This window comes from Prinia subflava, chromosome 15 (assembly GCF_021018805.1).
Source record: "Prinia subflava isolate CZ2003 ecotype Zambia chromosome 15, Cam_Psub_1.2, whole genome shotgun sequence".
In the NCBI taxonomy this organism is placed as follows: Eukaryota; Metazoa; Chordata; class Aves; order Passeriformes; family Cisticolidae; genus Prinia; species Prinia subflava.
Genome location: NC_086261.1, coordinates 4,585,738 through 4,611,375, shown reverse-complemented (window position 1 = coordinate 4,611,375; position 25,638 = coordinate 4,585,738). Strand labels below are relative to the sequence as shown.

The following is a 25,638-nucleotide window of genomic DNA, read 5'->3' as shown; positions in this document are numbered from 1 at the left end:
GAACAGCACGTACAAGGAGGAGAACCAAGAGCCTGCCACTGGAGAGGAACCCTGGGGACAGTGTCAAGGTAAGGGCCCTCACCAGCCACCCAGCCAACGCTTTCTTTGTGATTTTGCTGCCCCACACACCTTCTTCCCACGTCCTGTCATTTTCCTCATCCCATTCTGCACAATGACAGGAAAGCCTGAGGCTTTACACAGGTTTCTGGAGAGAGGAGCAAGCTTTCAAACCACTGCTTACCCTGCCTAAAAACAGCAGCTGGGTTACACCAGAGGTCCTGCAAGCCCCTCACCATCTCCTCTGAGGAGCAGCTGAGGGAACTTGGGGTGTTCAGCCTGGAGAAAAGGGGGCTCAGGGAGGACCTTGTCACTCTCTACAGCTCCCTGACAGGAGGTTCTAACCAGGTATGGGCCGGTCTCTCCCTGCAGGTAACAAGCAACAGCATGGGAAGAAAAAGACTCAAGTTGCACCAGGGCAGGTTTGTGTTGGATATTAGGGAAAAATTCATCACTGAGGGGGTGGTCAAGCATTGGAACAGGCTGCCCAGAGAAGAAGTGCAGTCACTCTACCTGGAGGTGTTCAGAAATACGTGTGGATATGGTGCTAAGGAACAGGGTTTAGAGGTGCACGTGGCTGTGTTGGGTTAATGGTTGAATGATGGTCTTAGAGGTCTTTTCCAACCTTAACGATTCCATGATTCTATGGCCCCTGTGGCAGAAACTACCAGCAGATATAGAGAAAAATGTCAGAAATCAAACTAATTCTTCTCATGACGTATTTTCCTTGTTGCTATCACTCAGTGCATTAGACACTGGCAATAGAAGTTGCATAAAACAAGAATCTTTAATGGTATTCTAAGTTGATTGTATTTTTGGTATTCTTTTGGCAGAAAGTCCTGCAATTTAATTAACTAATTGTGCTGCATGACAAAATTTTATTAACTTTAAACCTCTTTTTCTCTTTGTATTAACGCAGTCTATAATTATTCCCCTCCTAAGAACGTTGTCCATAACATTTGCCATGGCATAAACCTCAGCCACCTCCTTCCAAAGAATTCTAAATTTATCTAGTTTATCCTGGCATGGAAGCAGATACATGCAATTACTCCAAGACAACCACTATCAAACCCAACTGTTGTTACTGAGACTGAAATGCTTCCAAAAATTAATTATTTAAAATAATCCAAACGGTGCAAATATCCAAAGATCAGGCAGATCTATAAAACTTGCCTGTAGCAAAATCATGCAATTAGAATCATGCTCATAAGTGTTGCAGTCTTAAAACATTAATGGAAGGAGTTATTAAAATTGTATTTGATTTGCATTATTACAACACTGAATGCACTATGGAAAACTGAGTCCATGAGTGAGGTGCTGCACAAACCAGAGTCTTATTATCTGAGCTGGAACTTTAAAATAGACTGTGCTTTACAGTTCTGCCTGAATTTTCTTTAGTTTTATTGCTCTTCTAAATTGATGACTCCTGTTTTTATATTAGAAACAGAAAATGAGGAGGAGGATAACAAAATAGTTGTAGATAAAGACTCAGAAAAGCAATTTGAGAAAAAAAAATCCTTCCCAAAGTAAGTAATTTTTATCAGAAATGGGATGTGTTGTTGTGATCATAACTCAAAAGCCCCAAGAAATGCAGGGTTTCTGTAGACAACCCAGGAAAATGTTGCCCCAAATGTGGAAGCAATTATAAAGAAATTCATGACTCATAGTAAGAATTCCTGGTTTTATTTCCATTACAAATAGACTCTAATTTGTGGATCTCTATCTGACATCTTTTTATTGGGCACTTACCCTCCCTGACATGTTTATAAAATTACCTGTTTCATTAGCAGGACATCACCAGCAAATCCGACGCACAAATATCACCTTTAATCCAGTAGGAAACAGAGTTTGTTAAAGTCAATGGAATAATTTCAATCATTTCCAACAGAACTGGGGATAAACCTGTGAGGGTTAAAGGAGATATATATATAACCACTATTACGCAGTGTAAGAAGGAATACAGGGAATTTTCTTTGCAACTGAGATATTTTTAGGGTTTTTATTCTTTAGAATCCCTGTGCAGGCACGTCCCTCATGCACAGTTGTCAAAAATAGTGTTTAGGCATTTAGACTCAAGTTGATTTAATCCAGTACAGAAGTGTGCTCTAAATTTTTCAGGGCAGTGAGAATGTGTAAAAATGGTGTATTTTTGTTCAAAAGCTCCATTTCATTTAGAAGAGCTGTGCCAATAAATAAGTAATAGAGAGTATTTCTATTAAAAATAGAAATAGTGTCTCGTAGAAAAAATACTCTTTCTTCTGAACTTAAAACATGTTTCAAAATTCAGTATTCAGATCCTTAGCAGGTGTAAATCATCACAGAAATTATGCTGTTACACTTTACATGATATTACCAAATTGTCTTGCTGGTAATTAAGAATATCCTCCATGGAATAAGGACCAATGACAGGAGAAAGTATAAGTTGATATTGTCTCAGCACGCATAAGTGGTAGACAGAAATATCCGTGTGCATAATCTTACACCTTCCCTACATGATACCCAGTGGGCTGAAGTAATAGTGTACAGAATTGTCTTGGAAAAGGCAATTCTCAACAGAAACTAAAAACTCTTATGAGTTGTCTGTGTTTCTCATAATTATACATGGCAAAAATGAAGATAAAACTAACAGGCATGCTCTTGGAAAATGTTTCTTTAAAAATGTTTCTTTAAACTTTCAGCATATTATACACAAATGTTTTCCAAGCCCAAATTTTCTGTATTTCATTCCAAGAAAATCAGTATCCCTTTCCCCATTTCTTTTCATGGGTTCACATGTACAGCCAGATGTACACATGTACAATAGCATGTCCACAATGTACAGCCCAGGGAAATCAATGTCATTCCTATTGCTCAGGAAGGTAATGAAGTTGTTCTGATCAAAGATGAAATTTCTGAATTTCTGGTGTAAATTTCAGGGGAAAGGCATGTATTTAAAATGTCCTATAAGTGCAGAATAACCAGAATCATGATGTAGTAAACATATGACATTAAAAGGCCAAATGTATTAAGACCAAAAAATATTCAGTATAGCTTAGTTGTGGGCATTCTTATGGCAGATACTGAGGGATATTCTAGATTCTAGCTGGAATCAAGAAAGAATTAGGCATATATGTACATATAGGATGAGTCTTTGATCTCGTATAAAATGTAAAAAGCACAAAATACTGTGTATTAGAGATCCCCTGAGCAAGAACCATTATCTAGGCATCAACTGCAAACACATTACCATCGGAAGACTTACTCCAAGGTATGAAAAAAACCCACTAACAGCAGGAAATAGAAACATTTGAAAGCTCCTCTGGAAGCCTTCAGAACCAAACCAGGATGCCCCTGTGTAAGGCAGGCTCCAGCAGCACGGCCCCTCCAGGAGCTCTGATCAGGCACTTTCCTGATCTTCGTGTCTGCACTCTCCAAGCAGGGACATGCTGAATATTAACATCTTTCTGAAGCTGCCTAGTGTGTGAGGTTCTTTTTTTAACCTCTTGGTATCCTGTCTTCTCGTGGAATTCAAAGTGTAGCTTTTTTCCTTATTAACATAGAACTTACAAGTAAAACATCACCTGTTGCAATGCAGGAAGAATTTTGCACAGAGGGAAAAATTCTATGCCCTGCCTAATAAATGAGAGGGAAAAGCACTTCCTTCTGCATGGCCCCCAGTGATCACATCCCATTTTGTGCACACTGGAGCTTTTCAGACCTCCAGAGTTTTGCGTTGTGCAAAGCAGATGTGCAAATGGAGATCTGGGTGACCTCCCCTCTGAGAATGAGGCCTCTGACACACATTGCTCCCTGCTGACAGCAGGAGAAGCGTGGATCAGTTGGCATTTCACACCTGCAACCAATGCAGAAGTTGTAACAATTGAGTGAGCATTAGGGAGAGAAAGGATTCTTTGGACATAAACCAGCTATATTTAACAGGAAAGGTGCAAATCCACATTATGACTCGGGAGATGTATTAGCTGCAGCCCTTCTTTAACCTAGAAAGAAAGAATTATATCCCAGGGAACTTACCTCAAAGAGTTGCTCCTTTCTCAGGCAGAAGTGATGATTAGGCTAAAACTGGCCATTTGTTTTTTCTGTAGGTGAGGAATAGACAATTTAGTCCTTGCAGCTTCAGCTGTCTTGGCTCAAGATCCTGATCTACAATAAATACCTCTTCCAATCAATAGGGCACTGAACTTGGAGTAGAGCCGAGGACCTTTCCCAGCAACTTTGGCCTGGACTGAGCTGACCTGGTAAATCTGCAGGATATCTGGAGAGATCTCACTGAAGATCCCAAATTCTCCAGGTCCTCTCTGCCTTGGGAAGTCTGTGCCTCCCTTTAGGCCGCTGGGGACAGGAATTACAACAGCTATTCACATGGTATTTTCTTGCTGGTGACAGATGCTCTGCACTGCTCCTTGGGCTTTTTGGACTTTCCTAATGCTGCAGCAAATATCCTACAACACTCATCGCTGCTCAGGGCTCTGAAGCAGATCTATTTACTGCAGACCATTTGGGGTTGGATATATTTGCTCCCCCATTTAGGAGCAGCAAATCTTGTTGGATGGATAGAAAGGCACCACCATCCTTTGTACCACCATGGGAGCTCATTTCCTCTGGATGAGCCCTGGAGGTCTCTTTGCCAGTGTCTAAAGGTGCCTGCTCTGATCCCTCCCTACAGCCTGATGCCTTCTGCCCTCCCTGCTGCCTGAGAAATGTCACAGATGTAAAAGAGCAGTTTCAGCTCCTCCTGCCAGGGTGGGAAGGGGCCACAGCAGCTTGAAAAGTCAGGGTGCAACCCCTGCAAAGAGGGCCCCTGGGCAGTTGCATGACATTCAGCTTGGGAGGGAACCGGTTTGGCACCTCTTGCTTAATGGTGTCACCTCAAGGCACAGCTGAGGAGCACCTATGGGCACGAGAGATAGGATTGCATTATTAGCACTGCATTTATCTTCTGTTTGATTCATCATCGTTCTTCATATCATGTTCTGAAGATCATAGTAAAGCTTGTGTTGAAAAAGACCTTGAGTATAAGCTGGTTTCCCAGATATTCCATTTTCCAGCCTCAAAACGTGACACAACATTAAAAATGTGGGGAGAGCCTCGTTTACATAAATGTTAATTTATAGATTCTCCTACCAGAGAAGGTAAAGCATCTCCCCCAACTCATCTTCCTGATTTCTCTTAGAACATACAACAGCTCCAAAGCAGATGAGAGCTGTCATCATCCATGACCCCTTGGCCTGAGAGCTGTATGAAAATATAGAAAAGGTGTTCTTAACCCAGAACAACATAAACTGCAGATGAAGTATGTGTGAATACTTTTGTGTAAGGTATGTAAGTACTCTACAAAATGCACTTTGGATGTAGCTGAGAATAGTAATGCATACAATTCAAAGTTACCAGAAATATTAAAAAGGTAGGAAGGGCACAGAAGAGACAAGGGAAATTGTAAATAAAGGCAGGAAAAAAGGAAAGATGATAGATGTGGAGACAGGTAAGAGGATGACCAGTGTGACAAGCAGGATCAGGTGGGACAAATCCAAATGGTTTATAAGATGGAAAAATGCCTCTCTGGCATTGTACCTTTAGTTTGCTTTTTCACAGTGGTGTTACAGTTCTTTTTCTACTGCTACTGCAAATGCAGCACTGAAGTTCTCCTGATTAGTTTTTTCCCCCTGTGTAAGATGTCCTTTATGCTGTGATGAGATCATTTGTGTATTAGTTCATTTTAATCTTTCCAGAAGGAATCCAGGAACACAGGTGAGGTCATGACTGCAGTAATGTCTAAAAGGACAGTTTTGTAGAGGAAAAGAGAAATATTGCTCTCATTTAGCAAAACTGTAACAGAATTTGTGGCTCTCAAGTTGTTGGACAAGTTAGGGTTTGGGTTTTTTTCTGTTGCATGTGTTTGCAAAAGACAGCCTACTTCATTTCCTTGTTTTTTTCCTAAGAATTGCATAAATCTAATAAAGGCTGCAGGCAAAGCACCCTGTTAGAACTCCACCTGAGCAATCCTCTAGCATCATCCAAACCCATGGCACCTCCCAGTCTTACAGTGAAGAGCAGGGTAAAAAAACCCAGGCTCCTCTGATGGCCTGAGTATCCCCACATTAGAGCTCCTGTACCGTTGAGAAGGCAGATGCCTCACTGAGAACATCTCTGTTTCCATCTCTTTCAAGGAGAAAAATCCTTGGGGCACCCCCCAGGGCGATGGTATCACTCTTTAATATGACCTATTTGTGCCTCATGGATCAATGGAGCAATGTCAGGCATGAATTTGGACCATGAGGCAAATTTCAGGCAATGAAAACAAAAGTGGCAGAATTTTAGGGTTACTCTGATTTTCACCTTCAATCTTTTCCACTCTCTGTGGAAGAGACAAGACTTAATTCTGAAAGGTCTCTGGATGGATTTAGTACTGGAAAAAGACATGTGAACAGATGGAATCACATGCCTTGCTTTGCCATGGCCTATGTATTATATTTTAATGTATTATATTTTAATGAACTTTCAAATTACTCCCCCACGTGCATTGGTCAGAGGGGTTACTCTGAGTGTGCCACCTTCCTGGATCCTTGAGATCATTCCCTCTGGATCTGTTGGATCAACAACAGGGTGGTGATAACAAACACACTGCTGCTTTAACCCAGCAGTGTGCTCTCCCCTTCTTTGCTAAGTGGATTTGTGCATACTCACAGCTACACTGCTCTCCTTTTAGCAACTTCAGGGCATTAGTGATGTGCTCAAAACCACTTCCCCTTTCATATCTAGAGACCAAACGTCTTGGATGATCCATGGGACACAGAAGACACCACAGGCTTAGTTTTGCTCCAGGGGTTTAAGAGATTTAGTTACCCAGAGAGGAGGGGAAGATTAATGGTGCTCGTTGAGGGTGACAGGGACCTGTGTGCTCCAAATCCCATCACAAGCAGAGAAGAACCCACCTCTACACACGACTAATATGCATAACTATGGAAAGTCTTTTAAATAAAAAAGACTAATTAATAGTGCTTAGTGGCCTAGGTGTCTAAGTACGAATTGTCAGGGATTTCTGCAGGCTTAGGGAGGTGGGGAAATGGGTTAACTTTGCTTTGTTTCAAATTACAGGGTTTTGGATTGTTTCAAACGAGAAGCAGAGAGGGTTTCCACCCCAGATTTGAGACGTTTGTTCTCTTTTATTTGTGCTAAAATTTCGGCTTCAGCTCACATTGTCATTCTACCCAGGCTGCTTCCCAGACCAGCTAATTTGTCTACCTGTGTTCCATTTTAGGCCTTGGTTTTAATTTGAAGATCATTCCTGCTAATACCAAAGACTGGATAGGACATCCATTAAAAGTCTACACAGCAATTGAAATGGAAAATTCCAAAAGAAACCCTATTAGAGTTTTTCTCCATCAAATCAACATTACAGACTTCTTATGCATTTCTTAATTAGACATTGATATTAACTGGACTGTTGCATGATTTAAATCTAGCTCTTAATCTCAGCTATTCTATGCTGCTGTAGTTTTTATGACATCCAACTAGCGACTGCTTTATGCATTAATCTATCTGGAAAACCACCTTCACATTTTTTTGTCTTTTTTTAGAAGAATAAAGGCCCCAAGAAGGAAATGAAAGCTTTTGGGTTCAGCCATTAGTAATTTTCTGCTTAGTATTTGAAAAATTGCTTATTTTAATTGCTTCATAGAAGAAAAAGATATCAAAGCTAACGTTCTTTCTCTCCAAACTTTGTAATTATTTCTCTCAGACTCTTATTTGAAATGCCTTGAAAGGATTTTCATTGAAATGTAGATTTCTTCTCTTTCAAAAGTACTTTTATTCCCCCGTGCTTCTTTCCCTTTTTTTCCTAGTGACTTCCTCTCTAGATTTAGAGCAAAAACATAGTCTCCAATGTCTGGACACTGCAGCATGTGTCACACAGATGTCCCTAAAGTGACATCTTCTTTAAACCTAACCTTCCCATGGCCTATAGACCGTGCTGACAATTTGCCTTAGGTCTTAGACTGGTACCCTTGGGCTTCCTCCAGGGATAGTGGAGAAAAGTCATAGGTGTTACAGGGCTTTCTACTCATTCTGAAAAGTATCGTGTGATTTGCAAATTAATATCACCACCAAAATTAGGAATCTAATGGAAAAATTCTATAAATATGAGTGAGGGTGTGAGTGAGCTGAAGCCAAGGCACAGGTGGAGCCTTGTAGAGTTTTGGGTTCTGTTTCCAGCAGTGTAAATCCTGAATATCCTAATCCAGAAGGGAATTTGCTAACCAAACCAAACTGCAGTTCATTCTGCATTGTATTTAAATGTCAGTAGCACAAAGCCTCAGGATCATGTTGGCCTCCACAGTAATCCTTGATACCAGTACAGCAATAGTAGCAAGAAGTTCTTTATTTAACCTATACATTTTTCAGAGAGCATTATTTACTAATAGATTATGATCTGGTCAAAATGATCTATACATTCATTACATCTGGAGTGGGCTTTCATAACTCACAGGACCTAAGAATGAGGCAAAACTCACATTTGTTTATAGTGCTGCAATCCTGCTCAGCAAAAAAAGGTGCAGAGAAAACACTGTCCTAAGCACTTGTGGTCTGCTCTGAGTCCCAGGTGATTTCTCATGCCAGCTCAAAAATATCTTTAAGAGCCTCAGCAGTGTGGGGAGCTGGCTGCCTCAGAGCCACCTCAAAATACAGTTGTTCCTCTGCAAATCAGTCACCCCACGAGCCTCGTGCAGTCATGGCTGAGGTTATCTCCCAGGGGGAATCTTCCCAGTGGAATGAAACACTTTGAGAATAGAAGATTGAAATGAAGCTAAAGCATTCTCAGTATCAGATTTTGCACACACTTTTTTGCAATAACACAAAAGGAAGAAAGAGAATAAGAAAATGAGTTAGAGGGAGATGGAGAGAGAGATGGTCTATTAAGCAAAGCTACTTTTTTACTCTCTGAATTTACAGTCCTGATAGACATCTTCTTTCAAAATTACTCATTTTTTATATTCAGATACTGTGGCTTTCAGTACTAGGTCCTAGATTTGTCTGGACAGATTACCCTCTTATTTCCACAATGAAACTTAATTATCCTTTTTATGTCTTCAGATACTTCCAGTTATTTCCTGAACTGTTTCTAGGGACAGAGAGCAGCTGATGGGTCAGTCAGTAAAGTAAATACTGAGCATCCCTACAGTTTTTAAAGTAAAAGCCCTTTGGCCCCAGGTCTTTTTAGAATATTTTCAGGGCTACTGATGTAATTTGCTCAGATCTACTTTTCTGAGCACTTTTTTTCTTTTTTATTTTGTAACTAGGCAGAGACTCACCATTTTCTCAGCACCTTTCTGTGTATTACTTGGAAGCATCTAAATGTGACTAACTCACCTGGAATCCATAGAGGGATATTTGAATGCGTCATCTCTGAGACAAGAATAACTCCTCATGAAATCCAGGGTGGAAATGACTGCGTGGTTTCAAACACCCCTTCCTATACCCCTGCTGTTGCAGCAAGAAGGAATGCATCTGAGCAATTAAAGCCCAAATGAACAAATAAATTGGTTCAAAGGAATGGTAGGAGCACAGAGGGGTGTGGGAGTTGCTGGTGTTGAGGAGTTACTGGACTTTAGGACAGTCTAGGTTTCATCTGTAAAGAAACCTATAACACATGATCCACTCCCTTCTGTCTGAGCAGAACTAACAGAGAGCAGTCAACATGAAAATGTCATCTAAAATAACCTGCAAGTACTGAAGAGAAAATTATGAGTATCCATTCAGACTTTGAGAGTTATTTTTTAGCTTTTTTTTTTTTTTTTTTAAGTCTCAGTTGTTCGAATTAGAAAGTAAAGAAGTGTTACAACGAATTAAAATATAAATTAGCTAGAGAAAATCACCCAAATCATCAGGAGGTAGAGAGAGAGCACAACTAGGCATGTGTTATGGAATCCTTCATGAATGAAATGTTAAATCCTAAAGGGCTGACCTGGCAAAATAATCTTCATATATAAATAGAGCAGGTGTTGCTGTGGTACTCAGGTACACTTTACTGGGTTGAAAAAGTGGTGGTCAAATGTAGTTTAACTAGGCTGGGATGAACAACAGACTTTATGTGGACTTTACATATTGTATAAACCCCAAACTGAACAAAATTTCTCTTACCCTGGCACAATATTCACACAGGAGTCACATCTCTGCATGGAATTTTCTTCCTCCAAATGCAGCTCATGACCCCAGCCTGAAAGCAGGAACCAGGACAGTTCAGTATCACTGAGTCTGTCATACCAAAACCAAAAATTAAGATGTCACTGCGGTATAAAACACAAGTTTCTCTGTCACACCCAACCCACATTTTCTCCAGATGAGTTCATCATACTCAGTTTCCACTATCCTGAGAGAACAGATAATCTGTTTCCTGTAAATACAATAAAGAGTGCTTCAAATGACATGGCATTTTTTCAATTCATCATTTCGATGATTCAAAATAAGTGTGAAAAGAAAAGATGCTGAAAGCACCGAGCAGCAGGAGCCCAGGACTGAAGGCCTCAGGAGGCTGAGTTCCCATTTTGGCTGCTGATGGATTCTCCCATCTCAGACCTGTGCCCTGAACCCCGGGCCTGGGTGCATTTACCTGCCTCCACAGGGTCCTGCAGCCTCGTGTGCTGCACAGCAATAAAATGGGTCCTGATCTCATCTCTGCCCTCACTCCCTGCAACTGGAAAACGAGTGATAAAAAATAATAATAAGCCCAGAATAATTATGTATTGTCTTTATAGTGAAACAGGCCTTGAGCATTGTGAGCTCTCCGCTGGGAGAAGTCCCATTTAAAAAATCTCCCTGGCATAAAAATGAATTGGATCCTGTTACATGAATGGCCTGCATTTACTATTCTTTTCACTTACCTTCCAGTCGTTCATTTTCTGAGCTGACTTCTGCCTCTTCCCCTCTTGTCAGCAAGGACTGGGTAACAAGAACTTGCTGGAAATGGAGTGGTAAATAAATAAACAAACACAGAAAAAAAAAACCCTGCTGACTTGGCAGATGCACTATTGCAACCATGATGTAAAACTATCAAATGACAAATGCAACTTCTGAATGTCTCAGGACTCACATCACAAACAGTAAGGGAGGAAACTGGAAGGGGATTTTAATCAGTGTTAATGAATTTGAAACAACACTAGATTTTCTGATCATAGGAAATTCAGTACAAGTCTGGGTTGAATTCTTGGTCTGAACCAGATATTCTTCTTGCTGTAGCCATCAATCCATTATCTGTAAAAACACAGCACTTGGACTACCTCTATAGCAGTGACCACTCTACTATAACCAAGAAAATCAGTCAACATCTTTGCTCTAGGGTAAGGAAAATATTTGGACACTTCAGGAGTAGTCATTTTTCCTCCCAAGAGCCCAACACCTCGAAGTGTGATACCAGGGCTCCTTACCTCATCTGTTTCAATTTTGAAGCTCTTGGAAAAGGTAAAAATTCACAACTTCTGCAATGGCCCTGCCCTGAGGAGATGGACAAAACAGCAGGGCAGAGGCAGAAACACCGCAAGTGACCTAACGGATGTTTTCTTGGGAAAAAGGGGAGATTAATTAAAGGGGAAAATCTGCTGGTCATTAAGTGTCCTGGAGCAACTATTGTGACACTGAAGCAGTGAGTTTCTGTGTGGCTTTAAGACATCTGCCCTCAGGAAACGTTTGCAATTGAAACTGTGTCCTCTTTTTCCCAAATCTCCGATTCCCATGGGCCAGGAGCTGCCTTGCTAAATGAAATGCTTCTTCAGGGAGACTGGCTGGCCCCAGGGATTGGTAATGCAATATAGAGCCTTTCATCTCTCACCCATGAACCCAAGTCAAACAGAGTTTGGTAAATGGCCAATAACCCCGACCACTCCGGGGCTGTTTGGTGACCTGTGCGAAATGAGGAGGGTCATCTCTGTGTCTGTTTACTAGAAGGCAAGTGTCAACTTCACCATAAAAAAAGGACACAGTTACTACTCATTATCACCCAATTTAACATTCTGAAGACAAGAGAATGAGCCTGGAAAACACAGCCATCTTCTGAGCCAACCACGGCGGTCCCAGGACATCAGGGCTTGAGGAACATTAATGAGGACACTTGCATTGTAGCAAACCAGGCTGTGCCTCTCCTGCCAACAAGAAATCCAAGTCTGAGCTACTCTCAGCAGCATGTGATTACAGTCCTTCCCAGAGCCACGTGGAAATCCACAGGACTCAGCCCAGTTTTTAGGTGCATCGGGCACTAAAGCACAACCATGAAGTTACAGAATGCTGCAGAATTCTCTAAATCTGCATTTATGGTCTTAAACAGACACGGGCAACTTGCATAAGGACCCTGAATCCAGCACTGATAGAGTTAATGTGCTGAGAAGCCCTGCACTGGAAGGCTCTGTTCCCTCACCCATCATGAGTATACTGTTCTGGTTACCAAAATAGCTGTATTTGGAAGGGTTGAAGGCCAGAAGCTCACTGCAGTACCCACTCTTGCCCTATGCACTGCTCATTTTAAGGTCAGACCTTTAGCATCAGGAATCTGTTAGAAGAAAGAGGAATCACTTTAGAAGTTGTTGCCACTCTGGGGATTACCCTGGAAGGTCTGAGAGGGTAAAGGAAAGGGCAGGGGCAGATAAACACTTGGCCACATGAAAAATCAGCTGCCCCTAAATTTCAGTACATCTGCATAAACCTCCCCAAACTGCAGCCAGCTTGTTCTCCCTCACAGTGTTCCCAGTCACCACTCTCATTTTGCAGCCCTTCTTATGCCACAGCAATGCTAACACTGTCGTTGTCAGCTGAGTTACTGTTTAATCCCTCCTATCTTGATTAATTGCATTAAATTGGTATACCTATGTTAATTAAACAGAAGATGGCAGAGGCAGCTTTTACTTCTTGTTCTTTTGTGTAGATCGTTTCCCAAGGCTTCACAGGTTGTGGAAAAATAACAACACAGACACACCACACGTCATATTTCAGCACAGCTGATAAAGCTATTTTACTCATACCGTGGTCCACAATTCTTTTTGCATATCACAGTATAGGTTTAATTACCAGGCTGCTGCTGCATGGCAGCTCTTCTGGCTTTTTCTTTTTCTTTTTTTTTATTTGTATTATTTGCAAGTGGTAATCATGTTTTCCTGTCATCCCCGAGCAATGTGCATGCGTGCGTACAGGCAAATGCCAAGCCTGGAAAGGAAATTTGATGCGTGTCCATGAATTAGAGTTTTCAAACTTTGGCTGAAGATTAGTACATGTAAACATAGCTCTGCCCCCTTCATCTTGGATAATTGGTCACAAATGCTACTTGACACTTCTCAAATCAGACACTTTACATACTTCTGAGCATAGCTGAACTTTTTTGGCAGGAATTAATTTGCTTTGCAACTTAGCTGCTCATTCCTGGCCCAATCCCTGCTCCAGTGATTTCAGGGCAATGTTCTGCCAGTGTGAGGAGCACAGAGGCAGGACCAGATCTGTTTGGTAGTGCAGACGAGCCTGGCTTTGTTGACTCCCTCAGAAAAACAATTACTGCAGCTAATGTTCTGCCCTTTGCCAGCCTTGATTAACATCGGGATTTTTACCTTCAGGTCCCTCTTTCTATTCCAATTACTGAGCAAGTTACAATGCATCAGGGGACATCTCAAAAGAATGGAGAAGGTGATGTAGCATCACCAGAAAATGCAACTTCTGACACATCAAGAGCCTTCCACAGCATTACAGCTTTATGGGAGATGGTTACAGACACCATCCAAGGAGACTCTCACTTTTTTTCCTGCCACCACCTGCAAACTGTGCACGCTCCAGCAGAGAAGGGAAATCCATTTCTGGAGCAGTGATGGAGTTTGAAGCAGGCACAGAATCTCATGCTATTAAAGAGCCCCCTGTTTGCTCTGACAGTACAGCGTGTTTGCTCACCATGCACCAGCACTGTGAGAGCTGAGCAGGCCATATGCTCACTTAGAGGGGCTGCCAGGTCTCAGGGAGCATCACTGTGCCTGTTCCAGGAGGGGTCTGGGGCAAGAACACATTCCATAAAGGATTTCACTAGGAATATTGTATTTTATCTGGTGATTTATTTCTGTCCAGTCTCTGGACTAAATGGCAGTTCATCAGCATCTCCATGTAGATCTACAAATAATGAGTGGAAAATCTCATTTGCCCTTTATTCACTGGGATGTTGATAAGCTGTAGCATATTAAAAATATTTGTCAGTTTGTTCTTTTCAGCTATCAAGTGGGGTATGTGCCAGCATGCCCTCCTCATACTGGCTGCTTCATCTAGAAAATGGAGAGAAAATGATGAAACAATGTCTAGAAGAGGGCGACCATTTGCATGACTTAGTTTAATATTATTGCCTTGCTTCTAACTAAAACTAAATCTGTAAATTAGATTGAGCTCCTACCTGCAGAAGCAAAGGGTGGAACTTTGTGCTGTGCTTCAGGTGCAGACCATGAGAGGAGCAAATCCCTGGTGGAGCACTCGTGTTGCCTTGGTTCTCAGGGCTTTGTGCAGCTCGAAGCACTGATGAGGAGTAGCCAGGACAGAAACTGTCCCCACAATGTTCCTCTGGCCTCTGGTGGCTTGTGCCATGTCCAAGAGCTGACCCACAGCCCAGGGCCAGGAACCAGCTGCATCAGCCACCTCCCTGAGTGCTTGGTCCCCACACTTTCCAATCACAGTCTTGTGATGGTTCGTACCTAGAAAAGAAGGGGAGCTCATGTTATCAGAAAAATGGCAGATTCACTGTGGAAAAACAATAATTGCCCCAGAATTTGCTATGGAATAATTCATAAAAAGATATTGCATGTTAGTATGTCTTGAGTTTTCATAGATTTGTACCTTAAAATAAACAAATTGAGATGTATTTTGCTTCCTTCTGCTTAACTCTGATATTTGAATTACCGTGGTAGTGGTGGGTATGATATTTCTAGGTGAACAAGGCAACAATTGGCCAAGAGATACAGCACAGCTCTAAAGTCTGAACTAAGGAGGATGCTTGGTTTCCATTACTATTATCTATCACTATAAATTTAGCTTTCAGGTCCTAGACATTTTAAAATAACATGTCTAGTGTTAGAATAGGAGACTATCAGAAAAAGTGAATTACAGGTTACAAGCTTCCAGTATTTGCAGTAAAAGAACTATTACCATAATTACACCTGTAGAGTACTCATTTATGTTGCTATTAGGGGAAAGGGATGGTAGAATTAGGATGTATGGCAAGAAAACATTGCAGAAGGGGAGTTAAATTGTTTAGCTGGGACAAAGAACTACAATGGCTCCTGGTCACACTTTCTGTTTTCACTTCAGCACATGAAGTCACCATGTGCATCTGAACCTGCAAAGTCCAGGGATTCAGGTGAAATCACTACAGATCACCAATATCTGGTACAAATGGAAATAAACCTCAGCCCACAGAAAGGCCCAGCCTCACACCCAGCCCCCAGATTGGGAGCTGATACCTTTTTGTACCATTGAACATCTCCATGGTCTTTGCTGGGTGCAAATGGGAATTGACCAAGCAACTCCATGAGCCTGATTCTTCAGAGACAAAAGTCCTTCCCTGTCCTCAAAGAAGATCAAACCCAGATTCTTGAACATTTGAAATGAGACTAGAATAAGGGAAAACCAAAATCTTTCTCTTCAGGGGAGAGGTGAATCTCCATTTTGACTCGTTATTTTGTGGTCAGGGCTAAGTGGCCATTATTTGTCCAGAGGCACTTGCTGGTTTAAATCCACGGTGTCACCTCCTGGATGTCATTACTTAAAGTCACCAAACCCGTGCCTCAGTGGCTCAAGATTTATTTGCCTAATGTCTGGTGTCATCAACAAATTCAGGCTGGCAATGACATCCTACTTGTCTAAGCTAATACACAGCCTTGCACTGTCCTTGTTCCCCTTCCCATTCCAACTCATGGCCCGGGCTTAGTGTCTACCAAAACCCAACATTACAGCTGAAGAGAATGAAGTGATGAATGAACGTGAGGTTTCCATGTAGAGAATTAGGAGTCCGGCTGGGTAGATCACATTATTTAATGTATCATTATTATGTTTGTATTTAAAAAGAATTTAAAATATATTATTTCTTCTATTACTCCATCTCTTCAGTGCTCTGACTCCAGGGATGAATTGTGCTGTGTGTTTTGGTAGAGATTTGTTTCCTAAAATATGATGTGGATCTTAAATCATTGCTGTAATAAGTTAGTAAGTTGTCCCTACTTGAGGAAACCCTTGTGTCAGGAGTAAAAGTCCTTGTTTGGCTGTGCTGCAAGAAGTAGGATGATATTTAATTATGACAGTTGAAACTCCTCTCCAAGTGCAGACAGTATTGATTTGTTCTAATATAGAAAAGGTGGAATTAAAAAGCTGGTTTATTTAGAAATTTACTTATTCCTAAAAACGTCTGTTCAGCTCATTTTTAAATTTGATTTCTTATCCCAGGTGAATTACACTGCATTTCTGAATCTCAAGAAATGCCTGTGCTTGATAACAGCTGATCAAAGGACCAGCATAATTCAGTTGTTTTGATTGTAAGATTTTTGTTTGCTGCTTTTTTGGACAATGGTGTTTGCAAAAGAGAGCTTAAGAGAACCAGAGGCAGAATTACAGCCCACACTTGGTGCATGAGACTTAATATTAGGATAGGACCAGTGTCTGTAAGGTCAGTGGCAAATGATACCAGCTATCAGGCAAACTCAATGCCTGATTCTGAAAAAAAGCCAGCAAGGAAAATCTGTGCCAGAGTCCCAGCATGACAAGTGGGCAAGCTGAAGATAATCATGACTATTTCATATTCCACAGCTTTACAACTCGATACTCTGTGGACAAAAGATCAGAAGTCTGCTGAATCCAAAGTTTTGAATCTTTTGGTCAATATGCTTCTCATGTCTTCAACGTTTAGTTTCATTTAGGAGGAAACAGTTCTGAGCTAAGATAAGATCTCAGACAAAATTGACGTGGACTCACAACATGGCCTAACATAACAATTTAATCTATCCTGTTCTTCCCCTGAAAGAAGGCTTAATAACTGCGGTATGATTTCACCTGCTGCTTCTAACATTTGCTCATTCTTTTTTCTTGAGCAAATTTGGATTATCAGATGGCGAGCAGCTTTGTTCATGATAGACAAACTTGAATTCATTTAGGATTAATAACAATAGGTTCAATCTTGGATTCAATGGCAGTTCTTAATGAATGGAGTCTTTGAAAGACGAATGTTTGTTTGTGTTAAAAGAGAAATAATTAATTCTCTATTTTTCTGGGTATGAGGTGATTATAGTACATATCACAAAATGTTTTCCCTGGGTATAAACTGCAGGAATGTTCCCCAAGCCCCAGCGTTGCAGATATGAGCCATTATGACCTTGTCATTTCAAAATCTGAAGTTTTGCAATGAACTGTTTGGTGTGACAAAAAAAATGCATCTCTTACTCACAGCACTCTCAGGTCCTCCTGGTGATCTGATGCAGGGCAGTGAGGAGAGGGGCAGGTCCACGTCTCTGGCCTCCATCAGCAGTCGTGGGTCAACACAGGGTAACTTGGATGAAGGAATCAAGGCTGGATCTGGACTTTGGCCCAATCCTCACCATTGTCTTGGGCATGGGCATCTTCCAGATTCCTGTGGGAAATCCCAAATTCCTCTTTACTGTCCCTGTCTCTTGGGAAGCAGCCGGAGCAGAGCGAGAGCCGTGCCTGGCTCGGAGAGGCTGCGATGCCCCGCACCCGGTACCCGCTGACCTCAGGAGGAACTAACAGGCTCCAGCAAAGGCACCCTGCAGGCAATTTTACCCTGGAAAAACATTGCCCACATTGCTAGAGTTTAGGACAACAAATTAGAGCTTTTAATATGCACTGGCCGCTTTTTTTTTGTGCCCCCCTCGATCCCCACACCACCACCACCCCCCCTCCCAGCCCAGTGACATCCAGTTGCTTAATTCCATTTGAAATCACCCGGGTTAGGCACCTAAATAATCTTGTCCTTCATGCCTGTCAACATCTTGAGGCACCTAACCACCTTTAGAGATGTGGTGTGAAAGCTTGTGAACGATGCAATCGAGGAGGGAAACAAAAGACAAGTATCCCTATTTGCTGCCCAAGAATCCACAAAGAATGCTGCTTCAGCTCTGCTCTGATTTCTAATTAGATTATGAGTGATGTAGGACTCTGAAGCCAAGCTGGAGTTTGTGCTAGCACTTTGCATGTATGAATGACAAAGGGACACCACTTTCATATTGATTTAAGCAAGCCAGTGGAAGAATGTTTAAACATCAAGTGCTTGATGTCCCAGTTTGCCAGAGCACCTGGAAATATCAAATTAATTCCAGGTGTTCTGCCATTAAGACAGGCTTGCTGCTTTTACAGCCACACATACAAAATGTGGCTCCCAGTTCCACAAATAAAAACGGAATGGTTTCTGCTCCTACTGCCTCGATAACTCCGACATATTGCAAGTTCTGGAAAGAATTTTAATCTACACAGATTTTTTTCTTTTTTTAAAATGGGGAGGGGAGAGAGGGGGGAAAGATTTTAAATATGCTGCATACAATTTGTGATGGTCATCTCTAAAATGCAGCTCCATTATCCTTTTCCATTTGGAATGAATGAGGCTAATTAATTTCAGGCCATACTTGATGAGGTCAGCACCATACGAAGGGTGCGTGCTAGACATTGCTAATCTCTTTCAGCTGAGAGTGATGAATTAAAGATGAAGCATTCCTTTGCAGGCCTAATTTAGAATGTATATCAAAAACCTACAGCAAATAATACTATACCCTACAACAAAGGAAAACTTGTTCTCTCAGGCTCCCATGTAGGGTTGATTTTAAAGGCATTTTCATTTCGCTTTGGAATTCCAGCTGTGGATGGGTGAAACAGTTCAGAAAATTCAAGCTTTCTCTCTTTCTATTGCTTTTATGGACAAAAGTAGGCAAGGGGGGGCTAAGGGGAGAGAGAAACTGGTCCGTGTTTGATCCTGTATGTCCTGTGATTCCGACTGTACGCTCGGCGTTTAGGGAACCAAGTACCTGTGACGTGACACTCCCCCAAAGCCCACGCTGACATTTTACTGCTGGGGTTTTGTAAGTCTGAGGGGAAAGCAGCCAAGGGTCCCCTTGGGTTCAGCATCATCCCAAGAGTGTTTTGTTGGACGTTGCAGGTGGGAAGCAGCACAGGTCCAGCAGTTCTGCTGGGTCGCCCAACAAGGACAGGAGCTCCCAAGCCCTCACAGAGCTGTGATTCTCCCTCGTAGGGAGGGATAAACACCTCCCTACTCAAAAAAGGTCCCCATCACACCTAGAAGTGCAGGTAGCAAAACTAAATGGAACAAGTCACTGCGAAAGCAACCACGTCTGGGAGCAGGACAAATTGTTACACAGCTCCCAAACCGGCTGGAGTTGAGGCTCAGCCAAGCTTTGCCACATTTCCCTCAAGGCAAAGCCACCCACAAAGTCCATGGGGGTTTTCCCTGAGTGAGTGACTGCAGGATTTGGCCCTGTGGGCAGCAAGAGGCTGAATTGTCATTTTGGTAAAATAGGGAAAAATGGTAAAATAAGGAAAAAACCTTAACCCAGCCTCGGAAGGAGGCTGCAAACAATAGAGCACCGTCCTCCCCAGCACTTCTCTGTTCAGTACCGGGCAGTTTCTTGGAATTCTTGACAGGTTGCTGCAGCCAGTCGAAGTTCCCAACTGGTGGCCATAAGCGGCTGCCGTCTTTGTATCCCAGTAGTCCTCATTAGAACAAAGCTGCTTCGAATTAAATCCAATCTACATGCCGAATCAATCTTTCAACCCTTTGATTGCTTCTGAAAATATTTATACTTCTTAATAATGCACATTTTGTCCCAAAGCCTGTGATTAAACCCAGACAAGGTCCGGAGAAGCCTGAAGTATATGTGGAAGGGGTTATTTTGGACAGGAAAAGAAAGATAAAGACACAGGTTTTTCTTATTGTGAAACCATTAGAGTGTATAAATCTAGCAATTGCAGTTGTATAAGCATCAGAGTGGGGTTGTAATAAATACAGATTGGAGTATTATAGTAACCAAATGGAGTTTATGGATTATGTTCACTAGTTCATATTTCTCAGCTACTACAACCTAACTAGCTTCATGCTGCACTCACCTCTGTTAATATTCCCTATTAATATTCTCTTTACGTGTTTGTGGAGGGGGGGAAAAAAAGTTAGGATTCAACTGCTGCTCTGTGTAAAACAAATATGTTTAAAGAATCATGCCTTCCAAAGGAAAAAAATAAACACGGGGATGCTGCAAAGCAACTGTGCTCGAAGGGCACAGGCTGTGGCTGGCTGGAATCGGCCCCGTTCTGCTCAAAGTTAATAACTTCCATCTGACTGGAATCTGGTCCTAATGCAGGGCTTTTTCTGCGTGAAAATTGGGGTGTAAAAATGAAGAAAATCCCTCCTGCTATCCCTTACCCTGGTGAATATTTAGGGTGGTAAATAATAAGCTTTGGCTGGAGATGAGAAACGCACAAAGGCTTTGAAACTGTGCTCAGTGGTAAACAGTGCATTGTTCCCTTCTCAAAAAGCAGCGTGCATCACAGGTGAGATATGTGGAGGTGAAGGGAAGGATACATTCCTTGGCCAAGAAGTAACCCAGACAGGGCCAGCCCCTCCAGAGTGGGGATCTGCCGTCGGTTAAGGAGGTGGTGGTGGTTGGGGACACAGATCAGATAAAGGCTCTGTACCTGCCTCCCTCCCTAAACACAAATTACTCCCCTTGTCTCTAATAAAAGGGAAAAACTGACTTTGGAAAACACACCAAGATAAATCTCCTTGGATAAAGTATGCAGTGCCTGGGTGAGAGGGAAAGAAATCCTAGAAAGTAAAAATATGTAATGCTTATTTAATATCATTGTCATCAGCAGCGTCAGATGGCAAATGCAGGTAGTATTCTTCAGGAGTGGGCTGGTAAATGCTTGTGGTAGTTTTGCTTGTGACAGTTTCCCCTTTCATAAAGGAGAGAAAGAAATACTCTCAGTTAAAATATTATTCATTGACTCTTTCATCACACAGTTCATTATATTAAGCTGTAATTTCCTAAATATGTTGGGGAGGTGGTATTATTATTATTATTATACATATATCCCAAGTCATGATGGCTATTTTGCATTAATGTATGATTTGGATGCCCAGGCCTTAAGGTAGAGAGAAGGGGGGGTTATCATCACCGTAAATAAAGGCAGAGCAGAGATTGAAAAAAGCCTCTCATAAATAGGGATGGATCCAAAATCTAATGACACGCATGAAAATCCATTTTGGATCAGGCCCCCATCAGAACTCTGTATTATATAACCAGCATTTTCTGAGTATCTTCTATTGTTTGACAATGCTGATTTCACACTGAACTTAGAGTTCATTTCCGAACAGAAGCTTTTTGTATAGAAACTTTAAATCATATCCCTTTGTGAACACACACATACCATCAAGGATATTGTCTTATTAAAGAGTTTAAGCCTAAAGGTGCATGCCTACTTTTAAAAGAAATTTTCTGATTGTAGATAACTGCTCAATTTGATTTAGTGTCCAATGATAGTGATGGGGTTGATAACTGAGCATTCATCGGTAATTCATCTTGTGCTAGTAGAAATTTACAGCAAAGCAGTGCTTTCCCAACACTGACAAGTCCTATTAATCTTCTTCAGACACATTTCAATAGGTGTCTCCATCTGTGCCCAACATCTAAACACTCTGGCATCACTGGGGACTTGGAGACACCTTCATTTCAGGTTACACTAGTGAAAATGTGATACTAGATTGTACTCTATTTTTAACCTAATTCTCTCTTTTCATTCAATTAGCCTTTCTTGCCTGCATTTTTCTACTCATGTGTAACATCCTTTTCCCAGGGATAGCTTAAAAATGAGATTTAGTTACTTCAAGAGACAGAATCTGCCAGGGCAAGAGCAACCAAGAGCTCAGTACAGAAAAGCAGAATAACAAAGCTCAGGGACACAGTGTGGAGACCGAATTGCCAGTCACCAAACACGTCCTGAGCAGCATTCCCACAATATTCCCCTCCTCTTGCAGGCACCATGGGGTTGGGACAGGTCTGAAACCTCAGACCCCAAAACTGGAAACAATTGCAGGATGTTTGGGTGTTGAAATCCCAAACACCTCTGTCTGTTCGTGCTGCACAGGGATGCCCAGCATCCATCCCCACTTCGCTTCACACATACAACTAATGCATGAACAAACACAGGGCAGTCAAATTACAGCAGTAACATTTATGGGTGGATTATGTTCCAACTTCCTCACTTATTATTAAAAGCGGGTAAATTGCAGAGCACATGGAAGAGGTAGGGTGCAAATGCAGGCGAATTTCCACCCTGAACCAAATGTTGTTTTTTCACTTTCAAAGCTGCGATGAGTTTGCGAGCAGACGCAGCACAGCTTTAAAGCTTACTCATTCAAAAATGTGTGTTTGGGTTCCTTGGTTTTTTTTTTTTCCCCTCCCCTCCTTGCTCCATTTACGTTTGCCTTTCAAAGAGGAGCAGATGCACACCATTTGGGTTTGGGTGGCTCCTACTTGCTCTGAACTTTCTTCTGAAAAGAGCAAACCGTGAGCCGTGCGTCTGCTCCGCGCCTCAGAGGCGGTTTCAAACTTTGTTTCTGGCTTTATGAAGTTCTCTCGTGAGTCGTATTATAGATCTAAATGACCTTATTGTAGGTGGCAAGTTTAAATGTGCCATATTAATAACTTGTTATCCAAGACAAATTAAGTCCTTATGTGTCAAAAGCACTCTGTTCTGGATTACCTACAAGACAAGTATTTATTGAATAAACGTTGGATCCAATTTCATTTTAATGTGACTGACTGTATGCTGCAGCCCCTTAGAACGAGATAAAAACACTCAAACCTACAACTGTGTTGCAACATTACACCTAACTTGTCTATTTCTATTATTGTCTTTTTAACATGGGATCTCAAAAGTGTTTGGGGGGTTTAAGGATTTATTATTATTATTATTGTTATTATTTTTTCTGAAGAGCAAGAAGAGAGATAGAAAAAAAGACTGGCATTCAGCCTAAAGAGAAATCATTGAAACAAATTAATCCTATGCCGTTTAAATTGACATGGTAATCCATCATCAGCAAAGGGAAACTCTGAAAGCAATCTAGAATCTGCAGTGTTCTTTCACTGGCCCTCAGGCACAAAGACAGATAGTAAAAGAGGGAGGGAGGAAAAAAATTCATAAAAGTTAGCAGCACCTTAGCATAGGGAAGGGCTAGAGAAAGCAGCTTTCACTTTTTGCTGCTTTCAAGCCCCCAGCTCAGAAAGCAGGGCTGATTAACCTTCAGTCACTGCCTGCTAACGTTTACTTGTGTGTCAGATCATCTTCAGCTGCTGGGATGGGAGTTATTTCAAATAGTGCAGAGCCCCCGTCCTGTATAAACTCCACCATTGAAAACTCTGCCAAACATCAACTTGGGCATTTCTGCTTACAGAGGGCCTTTTATTAGCCTAAACTTGATCATTCCAAATGGACAATAAATTCTATCTGCACAGCCCTGGAGGAAAGAGCTGTACTATCCTTGGGAGTTTAATAGCCAGGATTTTCATAGAGCTAGCATGAAAAAAACTGGAGGGGGGGAGTTATTTGGGTTTGGACTCAGGGCATTTTTTTTTTGTCTATCCCCTGCTTTCTCAGTGGGGCTATCCACCATAATGTATGTTTCCCAAGAGGTTTTTCAAACTAGTTTTAAATATCTAAAGTGATGAGAGTTTGTGCACCTTTAAAATTTTATTAGACTTATGGTCAGAAGAAAACATAAACCTCTTGGGCCTTGAAAGCCCATTGCAATACAGCCATTATCCCTATAATGTCAACAGAGCTACAAAATTCTCTAGAAATAAACCTTTTAAGAACAGCTTTCCCTGCTTCATGTTTTCTTTTAAGGTCAGTGGTGCATCACTTTTTTGGAAAACATTTCCCCTCTCCGGCCAGGTTTAGCAATGCGAAATAGAATGTATATTACTAAATGAATAGGTTTAATTTTAGACACTGAAAAAATAAATAGAAGAAGAGAGCCAGGGCAGGAATAATACCTTTCAGTTAGAAACAGACATAGTAGAAAGAAAAAGTCAGAACTTTAGTGCCAGGGGCAAAGGGGTGAAAGGCTGGCTAATATGAACCATATCCAACATCTGCCCTATTTTAATTTAGCAGGGATAAAGTTTCTTCTTTTTTATTATTAAGAAAACTTTATGTGGCAGAGAAACCCATGAGCTATGTTATCAAAACTGTTTTATTGTCACACTGAAACTTAGAACTATTAAGAACTGGCGGGGCAAAGAGATAAAAACTCCCCTTCTCTCTCCTTTTATACTCTGTGACAAGCCTGGGCTCGGGTCCTGCTGACTGGGATGTCCTTTTCATGTCTTTATGAACTACTGCACTTGGGGCTGTAATATAAAGGGGAGGTTAATTGTGCAGGATGGGTCCAAATGATTGATTCTCCAGGTTAAAAATAAAGAAAAAAAAATAATTTTTAAAAAAATCTGATTATTTTAAACACAAATCCTGAGGCGGCGGCCGCCCTCGGAGGTGGGCGATGGTGGTGGTGCACAACAAGTGTAAAGAAGGGCTGGAGTGGGGACCTGTATGAGAAACAGCCCAAATCTCCAGGCTGGAACATGATCTCATTCCACCTAAAAGTTTTCCACCTCGACAGTGCAAATTCCACCATAAAATAACAAAGTGTACCAAACCACATGTGAGTAGCTGTAGGAGTAAGAGAGCAAATTGGTTTCTGACAAAAGAAGGATGAATACCTTCGGATAATCTAAAGTTAAAATTTGATTGAAAGCATAACATTCCTCTAAGCATCAATATGCTTAAGATCCAAAATATGGTTATTTTATTACCAGTTAATACTTAGATCAAAGCAAAACACTGTAGCTGGAAGGGACATTCTCTCTGGAAATAAAGTTCCATGTAATTATTTCCTATTAAAAACTAAAACTGGTCTTAGATTCAAAAATTTGGGCTTCCTTACATGTGATATAATGCAAGCTTGTCAAGAGAGAGCAGATGTACCATTTTTCACTGTTTGCTGATATCTCTTTGCTTTAAAGTTTCCAGTTTAACTCTCTAGATGTGAAAGATTCTCATCCAATTTAACTCGATCAGACCAGGGGGACTGTTTTGGATTATAGTGACTCATTTCTTATGATAAGAAATTAGGATTTGATATAAGCTAACATCATTTTAAATAAAGGCTGCAAATGTAAGGAGGTGAAATCTAAAGAAAATGATATGACAGTGGGTAGGCAGCTGAAAGTTAAATATTAAATTGTAAACAAGGGTTTTACTCTTGGGCAAAACAGCTCATCTTAATTCAATTCGAGACATGGAGTTTAAAATATGCACTCAAAATACTTCCAAGAAAGCTGCAACCTTTCAGAGGAGAGAGATAAGAATGTATTTTAATTATGAGGTTATAAATATGCGATAGATTTAATTTCTTTTTACCAACTCCTAATGTGCTACGTAACATTGTTCAGATGCACTTATACATTTATTTGTCTGTCTCTATTCCTGTCCAGGGTTTTGTTTTTATTTTAT

General features: G+C 41.2%; 1 long non-coding RNA gene across 8 annotated transcripts in view; it reads right to left on the bottom strand.

Annotated features, from left to right (window-relative positions):
• Positions 1-329: 329 nt before the first annotated feature.
• The window catches only part of LOC134558603 (uncharacterized), a 33,986-nt gene continuing 8,677 nt past the window's right edge, over positions 330-25,638 (bottom strand). Inside the window, exons 2-7 of one of the 8 annotated variants that reach the window (XR_010082378.1) lie at positions 17,489-17,671; positions 14,456-14,750; positions 10,932-11,007; positions 5,179-10,267; positions 4,069-4,133; positions 330-3,889 (exon numbers count right to left, since the gene is read on the bottom strand). This is a non-coding gene — a long non-coding RNA (uncharacterized LOC134558603). Of the gene's footprint in view, positions 10,306-10,931; positions 11,008-14,455; positions 14,751-17,488; positions 17,672-25,638 lie in introns of all 8 variants that reach the window. The other 7 variants (XR_010082379.1, XR_010082377.1, XR_010082381.1 and 4 more) reach the window with 7 other exon arrangements.